This window comes from Leucopleurus acutus, assembly GCF_964270905.1.
Source record: "Leucopleurus acutus genome assembly, chromosome: 16".
Classification (NCBI taxonomy): Eukaryota; Metazoa; Chordata; class Mammalia; order Artiodactyla; family Delphinidae; genus Leucopleurus; species Leucopleurus acutus.
In genome coordinates this window covers 48,215,220-48,225,628 of record NC_139158.1, presented here as the reverse complement: position 1 = coordinate 48,225,628, position 10,409 = coordinate 48,215,220, and positions in this window count along the sequence as shown.

Here is a 10,409-nt window from a genome sequence, read left to right as displayed (position 1 = left end):
GACTATTCTATGAGTCCAGATTCTCATTATTTATTATACAGTTGTATAATAACCAGGAAAAATAACCATCTTAACACTAGGAGAGAAGGAAGCGCAAGAAGAAAGGCAACATCTGAGTGCTTAATTGAGATCACAGATTAGTAGATGAATCTCAATAAACATAGTCATTACAAAGTGTCTAGAAAATCTTAGCATGATATAACTGTGCATTATGTTACAGAAGCAAACACTTTTATAATGACCTACAGGTTTACTATATTTTGAAATATAATCGAGTATTTCCTATTATTATCCAGTTTAGAGTAAATTTTTTTTAACCGCTATCTCCTGTAACTGTTGTCACACAAAACTGTTGTTTAATTCTGCCTAATCTTCATAACCTCAATTAAGTCTATATTCTCCTATAATTTGCCATAAAAGGTTATCTGAAAAACTCAACCAAAGTCAAAATCAGCTTAGGAAGAATCTGAGAAACAGAAAATCCTACAGTGCTGAATATTTCCTTTTAGAATTTATCTAGACCAGGGGTCAGCAAACTATGGCCCACAGGCCACAACAAGCCCACACTGTTTCTTTTTCTACTGTCCCTGAGCTAAGAATGGTTTTCACATTTTTAAGCAGTTACATTTTAAATGGTTATAAAAGTACATACATAATGTACTTAATATTTCTTCTTTTCCCACAAAGCTGAAAATGTTTAGAATCCAGCCCTTTAAATAAAAATGTTAACCCCTGCTCTATCTAACCCACCCATGACACTACAAGCTTTTGTTCACATACTGGTGAAAATGAGTTGTATTTTGGCAGAGATAATTCTGTACGGAAACAGCACCATGCATTCAACATAGCCATTTTATTTTTCTCCTAGACATATAGGAATTCTACATTTCCCAGCTCTTCTTGCAGTTAGGTGGAGCCATGTGACTGAGTTCTGGCCAATGGCATAAGGTCTGGACCTTAAAGCTTCCTGAGCGATCTTCCATGTATCCTTTCTCTCTTCCCTTGTTTGCTGGATAAAGGTTCTAGAAAACGTATAGCCACCAAATAGAAGGAGCCTGGGCCCTTTAATCAAAGGAAGGTATTCATAGTGTTCATAGTATCGAATACCAAGGTATTCATAGTATTACAGTACAAGCAAGAAAATAAATTTTTATTGTGTTAAGTCATTGAGCTTTGGGGGAATGTTTCTTACAGCAGCCAATGTTACTTTGGCTGGTTATACCTGGCTGGAATACGTAGATTTTTTTTTTGTTTTTCAATATTGCTGGGCCTGATATCACTGTATCTACTCACATGCACACACATACAAATGTGAGAATAGTTTATCCTTCAGTCTTTGTGAGTAACTAAAACATCCCTTGAAAAGATTATTTGGCTTTCACATCCCCAACAAATAAAAGCTTTATTCCCAAATGCTACTTTTGTCGCATGGATAAAACCGAACTACAATTTGAGAACCAAATTAGACACCAGGTAAATAAAGGAAAAATTCTGATCTTTGTAAAATAACAACCGCCCCAAATTTGATCTCCAAAAATGTGTAAACAGCTTTTCCATGCTCATTCCTCCACAGGGCCATTTCATATCTAGCTTTCATCATCCTGTTTACCAAGTGAGAATTTTCAGATTTCAGTTTAGACACATCTGGTTCACAAATGAGCCACAACATCCCCAGTCATTGTGAAATCCTGGCCGCAAGCATCAGTGATGAGCTCTCGTGTTTATTAGTAAAGATGTGAGAACCAGTCGGTTGCAAAGCTGTTCTGAGTGGAGAGGCCTCTGATGTGGCTTCTTAGAGGTGTCAGCTTGATCTTTCTCTGCTGAAGAACTGCTGTCATTAAATTCACTTCTAAATGCCAATTAACCAGTTTTAGCTTTCTTGCAGATATAACCTCACCTGGAGCTGTTGAAAAAATATTTCAACTACTCTTTAGTTGTTAAAAAAGAGTTAACATGACCCATCTGTTGGTGTTTTCTTCATTTCTTTTAAACTTCCCTAGGTATTTTTAGATTCCCTGCAATTTTTTAAAAGATGCCTCATAAAGCTAAGTCATCACTGAAGTCAAGGGTGATGAATAATAAGTATATTTATTTTTTGCCTTATATCAAGTCCGGCTTACTCACAAAAAGAAAAGGAGAGAGAGGGAGAGAGAGAGAGAGAAGAGAGAGAAAGAGAGAGAGATTGAAGCTAAACTATTAAGAATTAATTGATAATGACTTTTGATCAGAGCAAACAAAAAAATAACTGATTCAAAAATAGATATATATCTATATATATATGTATAACGGAATCACTGTGCTGTACACCTGCAACTAACACAACTATAAATCAACTATATCTCAATTAAAAAAATCAAACCTGTACCCCTCCCCGCAAAAAAACTCAGTCAACATTACTACATGAAGAAGTTCTTATTTTATGTAGTTTCCAAACAAGCGTCTTTATATTCCACAGAATTTTCAAGATGTTTGATTATGACCGTTAAAGGGCATATTTTGACTAAATAAACAAATACATAAATAACTGAGTCATATAGGAAAGTCACCTTCTAATATGGTCACATGGGGGCTGGACAAGGTTAACAAACAATTTAAAACAAAGTGGACTAGGTTCCCGGGAAATTAGATGAACTCCCTTTCTACATAGGACAAATATAACACAAGTAACACACCAACAGATTCTCAGTCAGGAACTCTTCCCATTTAATCAAGACCACTGCATCTTGAGAGGGATTCCCCAAGAACCAGGCAATTAGGACGTGGACCCTGTGATGTGATGTACAGAGAAGAGGACACCACTGGGGCAGTATTCCTGCCCAAAGTGCAGAATTGGAAATTAATCCTGAAGAAATAACCACACAAGTATAAACTGAAGGCCATTCTGCAAAATCAACTGACCTAGACTTTTTAAAATGTTAATGACATGGGACTTCCCTGATGGCGCAGGGCTTAAGAATCTGCCTGCCATTGCAGGGGACGCGGGTTTGAGCCCTGGTCTGGGAAGATCCCACATACCGCCGAGCAACTAAGCCCCTGTGCGCCTCAACTACTGAGGCTGCACTCTAGAGCCCACGAGCCACAACTACTGAGCCCACGTGCCTAGAGCCTGTGTTCCGCACCAAGAGAAGCCACCGCAACGAGAAGCCCGCACACCGCAATGAAGAGTAGCCCCCGCTCGCCACAACTAGAGAAAGCCTGTGCACAGCAACGAAGATCCAACACAGCCAAAAATTAATTAATTAATTAATTGATTAATTTTAAAAAATGGTAATGACACAGAAGACCAAAAGAAAAAGGGGGTGGGGAGGAAATGGGGATTGTTCAAGACAGAGATAATGAGACAGAATGGAATAAGGAATTCTCACCTGAGTCCTGAATAGAAAAACATGAGCTATAAAGGCTATTGTAGGAACAATTAGAAAATTTTGAATATGGATGTGAACTAGATAGTATACTTGTATCAATGGTAAATGTCCTGAGCATAATTACATTGCAACGATGTAGGAGAATCTCTATTCTTAGGAGATATGCACTGAAATATCTGCGGTAAAGGGCTGTATTGAGCACCTTTCTGTGTGACAAACCACCACAACAGCAAACATGTATTTAGTTTATTTTTCCATTTAGACTCACCTCCCCTGGGGGGTTCCTGTGATCTCTATTGGGGTCCCTTATGTGATCAGCAGCCGACCAGTTGGGTGGCTCCGCTTCTGGGACTAGGCTGGCCACTGGCTGCAGTGACTAGGACCCTGTCCCTTTCCCTCCAGCAGGCTCGTCCTGGCTTATTCACATGGCAGAGGCAAATTCCAAGACAGATAGAGAGGGAGAGAGGAAGCCTGCAAGGCTTCTTGAGGCCTGATGGCAGAACAGACATAGCCTCACTCGTGCTGCGTTTTCTTAGTCAATGCCAATCACAAGGCCTTCACAGCAGAGTGGGAAAAGCTGAGAAGTCACATTGTAAAGGGCCTGGATATGATGAAGGGAACACTGTGGTTGTTTGTGCCATCTACCACAAGGATGGACCGGTTGTCCCTTCAATGTTCCTATAGGTTTGAAAGTTTTCAACATAAAAAGTTGGAGAAAGTTGAAAGTTTTCAACATAAAAAGTTGGAGAGAGGGACGGAACATAGCACAAGAAGCCAGATACCAAGAGAATATCCTGTAAAACTAAATTTATATTAATTGTCTAAGTCAATTCAAATGTATGGTGATGGAAGTCAGAATACTGGTAACATTTGGGCTTCTGGGGTGCTGGTATTATACTGTTTCTTGATCTGGACAGTAAAAATTCCATGGAGGAATTTAGGATATGCACCCTTTTCTGTATGTATGTCATACTTTCATTTTTTAAACTTTACTTTGGAAAATAGAAAGAGCAATGGCCTGGGAGCTGGGAAACCTGATGCTGACACCAAGTCCCTCTGCAATACTGAAAATGTCGATTTAATTCCCTGGGCCTCAGTTTTCTCATCTGTAAAAGGAAGCTGGATGAACTCTGGTTGGCCCCTTCCATCCTCTAGACTCTGAGACTCAACTCTGACTGAATAGTTTGCTCTCTTTTTGCCTGGAAATTATTTGTCAGGATATATAACATCATAATCATACAAATTATATATTTTCTCCTCCAGCTATAACATGTCCCTGAGATTTTATTTTGCTTTCCAGAATTTGCACACAAATAATTATAGCAAAGCAGAAGTATTAAAGGGGTCTCTTTTAAGTACAAATGAGAGCTACAAGGGCTAGCTATTTGCAGAAGAAGTCAGTGGACAGGCAGGACATCACATTATAATATCACGCTGGAAATGCAGTAAAGGACCCTGCCACATAAGGAAGAACCATCATGAACCCTTTCAAAAAGCAACCCTGTTTTGGCACCACTCCTGTCCGTGCCTGGGAAGGACAGCCCTCACCCGGGAATGCAGCTTCTCCACCTCCTAGGTCATACACTCAGGGGAGTCATGGGTCCTTTGTAAATAGGGGCTCTTATGATGAAGTGAAGAGAGACACAAGCATCCCCTTGGTTCTCACATGTTGTGTGTGTGTGTGCGTGTGTGTGTTAGAGCCTTAGAAATTGGAACGATGCTGGAGGTCCAGGTGTCCCACCAGCCTAGCTGTTGCTTTAGCGGGTAGAGTCCCCAGGAGCACCTCTGAGCCTCTGAGGGTGGTGATTTTCTCACTTGTGAGCACTGTGACCCCTGCACAGTTCAAAGGACTCTAATGGAACATTTTGGAGTTTTTGTTTGTGTTTCCTCTGGGGCTTAGAGTTTACCTCTTGGGCTCCTTACAGCTACATTTTTCAGCAGTTTTCTAAAAGTTGCCTCCAAGGAACAAATATTTATGAAGTGATGTGACTTCAGAAGTGAATGAGACAGACCAGCTCCCTGCCCTCATGTCCTTCATCTATTGGACAGAGATACCTGGAACCACTCATCTTGTCCTCTGTGGGAGTGATAGTGGAAGTTCACAATAGCCCTAGAGGAGGCATTCTTAGCTCCAATTTACAGATGAGGAAACTGAGACTCAGAGAGCTAAAATAACTTTCCTGAGACGTTGCACGGCTAGTAAGTAGAATCCATTCAACCCCATTTTGCTACAATTCCTCCATGTATGGCCCCTGAGACGAGGTGGTAAATTACGCCCATCTCTTAGAACAGGCACTGGCGAACTAAGTCATGTGGTCCAGCTGTCTGTTTGTGTACACATAGTCTTATTAAAACACAGCCACACCCACTCGTTCACACATTTTCTTTGACTGCTTTCCCACTGCAGCAGCAGAGCTGAGTAGTGGCAACAGAGACCTGACCGCCCACAAAGACAAAAATATTTGCTATCTGGCCCTCCAAAGAAAAGATTTGTCACCCCTCCTTCACAGAACGTATTAGTCAGGGCAATGTAAGCACCTGGAGCAAACCCTCCAATTTTAGTGGCTTAACATATTTTTCTAAAAGTTTATTTCTCCTTAAAAAACTAAAAATAGAGTTGCCATATGATCCCGCAGTCCCATTCCTAGGCATCTATCTGGAGAAAACTCTAATTCGAAAGGATAGATGCACTCCAATGTTCATAGCAGCACTATTCATAATAGCCAAGACATGGAAGCAACCTAAATGTCCATCAACAGATGAATGGAAAAAGAAGATGTGGTACATATAGACAATGGAATACTTCTCAGCCATAAAAAAGAAAGAAAGAATGCCATTTGCAGCAACATGGATGGACCTAGAGATGATCAAATTTAGCAAAGTAAGTCAGAAAGAGAAAGACAAATACTATATTATACCACTTCTATGTAGAATCTAAACTATGATACAAATGAACTTATTTACAAAACAGAAACAGACTCACAGACATAGAAAACAAACTTATGATTACCAAAGGGGAAAGGGGGTAGGGGATAGGAGTTTGGGATTAGCAGATACAAACTACTATATATAAAATAGATAACCAACAAGGTCCTACTGTATAGAAAAGGGAACTATATCCAATATCCTGTAATAAACCATAATGGAAAAGAATATGAAAAAGAATATGTATAACTGAATCCTTTGCTGTACACCAGAAACTAACACAACATTGTAAATCAACTATACTTCAGTTTTTTTTTTTTAAAAAAAAAGCGTATTTCTAATCACAAAATAGCCTAGATAGGGTGTTCTGGGCAGAGTTGGAATGGGATGCCTGTTCCAACTAATCATTCCTCTCAGGTCATCCCGGACAGAAACATCCAGCCAGCAGACAAGGGAAAAAAGAGAGGCTCACACACAGATTTTTATGGGCTAGATATGAAAGTGGCATCCATCACTTCCACCCACATCCTATTGGCCTGAACCCAGTCACATGGCTGTATCTAACTGCAGAGGATATTGGGCAATGTAGTCTACTACATTGTTAGGTCTGTTAGGTCTGTTAGGTCGAGGAAGAAGAGGAAACAGGTTTTGGTGAACACCTAGCAGCCTCCACCACAATCCCTAAATGCTAATTATTCTTACACCCAGAAAAAGTCTCTTGTTTTGACTTTGTAAATCTGTTTTACACCTCACATAGAGTATGCACGTGTTTAACATTTTTTTGATTCAGTCCTTATCTTTTTGGGATACATACTGAAATATGTACCAGTGAAATGATATGATGTCATGGATATGCTTCAAAATAATCTGAGAATAGAGAGTGAGAATACAAATGAGACAAGAATGGTCATGAGTTTTGTTGAAGCTGGGTTATTTATTATATTCTCTTTAGTTTTGTATATATTTTTTAAATTTTCCATAATAAAAAGGTTTTTTTTTAAAGAGTACACTAAAACTACTCTTTGCTGTCTTCCAACAGTTTTTAGAAAAAAATACATAGTAAAAACAATAAAATCCTGACCATAATAGACTACAAGATTGTCTTCAATGACATTTACTATAGGTACACTGGCTTATTAATTTCTCTTGCTTTACCCAACTATTCCAGTAAAATAAGCGTGTCTGCAAAAGAAATGGACCGATAATAAAAGATAACGTCTGTGAGATAATAGTATAATCAAGACAGAAGAGTTAATATTCCTAGGTCAGCTACTTATAGTAGGAACAGTTTAAGAAGAGTTAATTTACTGGGTAGGGTCTGTATAAAAACCACATTTGTCACATTCATTAAATAAACATGGATTTAGCATCTACTCCATGCAAGGCACTGTGCTCAGCACTAGAAATATAATGATGAGGAGGAAGCCGTCCCTGTCTTGAGGATTGTACTTGTCAGGACGGGTTGAACTAGCTGCATAGCAAACATCCCCAAATCACAGTGGCCTTGAACAACAAAGCGTATTTCTCACTGTGCAAGGTTAAATGCAGGTATTCCTGGTAGCTCTCTTTTGAGCAGTAACTCAGAGATTTGGGCTCCCTCCACCTCAGAGTCCTCTGCCATGTAGAAAGCAAAGAGAGAGTGTGATAGATGATCACTCGGGTTGTTTTATGGCCAGACCTGAAAGTGACAGAGCTCTCCACAGTCCCATCTAGACCCAGTGTTGCTGGAAAATGTCCTCTAGCTGTGAACACAGGAAGAAGAAAACTGGATACTGGGGTAAGGGGGATGCACTCTGGAATGTTCTACCATAAAGATGACACAGGTTTAGTGAAAACGCAAACATGCAAACAGACCCATTCTACTAGGGCATAGTAAGATCAATGATAAAGATATGAATAAGGTGCTGTGGGAACTCTGTAGAAGGAGGTAGGATTTTAAAAACTTTTATCAGCTATTGGTATATGATTTCCTAAATGTGCTTGAAACTTAATTTGCTTGGGCTACTAAATTTGTAATTCTTTTTTCCCAAAAATTACAATCCAGTTTTCCCTAACTCCTCAAAAGTAGAGCACTGCTGGTAGCCTGTTTGGCAATGGTAGTCACAGAGCATGGAGGTTTATCAATACTAGTTATGTGTACTTACTAGAACATAAACTCACCTGGAATCTGGATTTCACAGCATGTAAGAATTTTAATAGGATTCATTCATACATTTGATCAACATTTTATAAAGACTTCTGTCCCCAAAATTCAATTTACAATTTTTACAACGTTTTACAAAGACTTTGATCTCCAACCCTCCTTTTATAAATTTACAAGAATTTACACTCACTGCAAAGATTTCTCTCCAAGGTTTTTTTAAAAGTTATTTTTCCTTGGGATAGAAAAATGTTAATTTTAGATGAGAGTAGAGGTCGTTGAGGCTCACATGTGGGGACTGTGTGTGATGGAAATGCAGGATAACAGCAGTAGCACCTGGATTCTAGTTTAGACCAGCCTGCCTCAGGCAACAGGAAAGTCATTTGTCCCTGTGTGCCCACATCACAGTCTGGCACAACTGGGGGTGAGAGCCAGCATTAAACTCTCTCTGCATACAGGATTCTAGTTTGCCATCTTAATTTATATATTCCATCCATGTGCTGATTATCCTGCACTCCCCCACCCTTTTCTAAGTGATTCTAATTAGAAAACACGCAGGAGGAACCTTGTGGGATCGCAAAACCGCTGCGATCTCCTCTTTGATCTGCCATCTGAACCAGGGACCGCGTATTGTTTCCAATTCTTCCCCAGCGCTGCAGTTGACAATTATTGGCATCTTAGAGCCTGGGGATTGCAGTAAGATGCCTGACAGGACCGGCTGCCTAAACATTTAAAGCACTCACTCCCTCCAAACATCTCCCCCTTCCCAACGTCCCCCACAAAAAAAAAAAAAAAATTACTGAAAAGGAAAGAAATCGAATGCTTTAAAAAGCTGTCCATTTCTTAATAAGATGCTAGGGTTGGTTGGGGTTTTAAAGATGCTCACAACGCATCTCTAGAGTAGCAACTAGCCCTTCTTGACCCTGACACAAATAAAACCAACCAGCATACCATACCTTAACCACTGCCACGGTGGCCCGAGGAACTTTCGGAATGATGAAAGTGTATTTTTGTCTTAATTTGGGTAAGACTTGGGTGAGGTGCCTTGCGTAAAGGCGTGAACTCGGAAGGTAGTTGACTTAAGAACCTTACTTCAGTTTGTAGGGATGGGAGCGGGGGGAGGGGGCGTGCCGGAGAGAAAGGTTTGTTTATTTATTTAATTTCAGTCCCCAAGGGAGAATGGAGAGGATCCATTCCGGGGACACTGGATTCCAGAATGCGAGATGGGCTTGGAAATTTGCGAAATTTGTGAATCCCTAGGCTGAAGGCTCCGCTCACGGGGAGGAAAGGACCGGGCGGGCACAGGGGAGGAGGGAAGGAGGAGGGGGAGGCGGAGGAACAGCAGTATAAAAGGCCCCAGCCTGAGCGAGCGCCAGCCACTCCGAGCCTCCTGGAGAAGGCGGGAGCCCGAGCAGGACGCGCCGGTGCCGCTGCGGTGATCTGAGCCCAGCACTGGACCCTGTTATCTCTTGCATCCGAGGAGAGGACCCCTTGCCCTCTGCTCGACCCTCGAGCCCTTCCACTCGCCGACTGCCCCCTGCAAGGCATGAGCTGCGCTCGGGAGCCCGAGGCTTCAGCGCGGTCATGAGGCGCTGGCCCGGGAGCGGCGGCTGTGCGACGGCAGCCCCCAGGTGCCCTCCGGGAGCGGCGCCTCCGGGATGAAACCCCCGACACACGACTGCCTGAGCTGAGATTTACCCCCAGTGCCCCACCTCCGTTCTGCGCGCCTGAGCCCGCGGGCACTCGGCCCCTGCAGCTTCCCGCCGAGACACCTGCGCCCTGGACCAGACGGACGCCCAGTGAATCGGACTCGCCTGCCTTCCCAGGCTCTACCCCGCGCCGCGGGCACCTGAGCAGAGGTGCTCAGAGAGCGGGCGGCCCACCGTGCGGGAGCGAGTGTCAAGACCTTTCTGGAACGAAACTCTATCTTCCCCCTCATACATACGCACGCCAGCTTGAGGGAGGGGCGCACAGTCGCA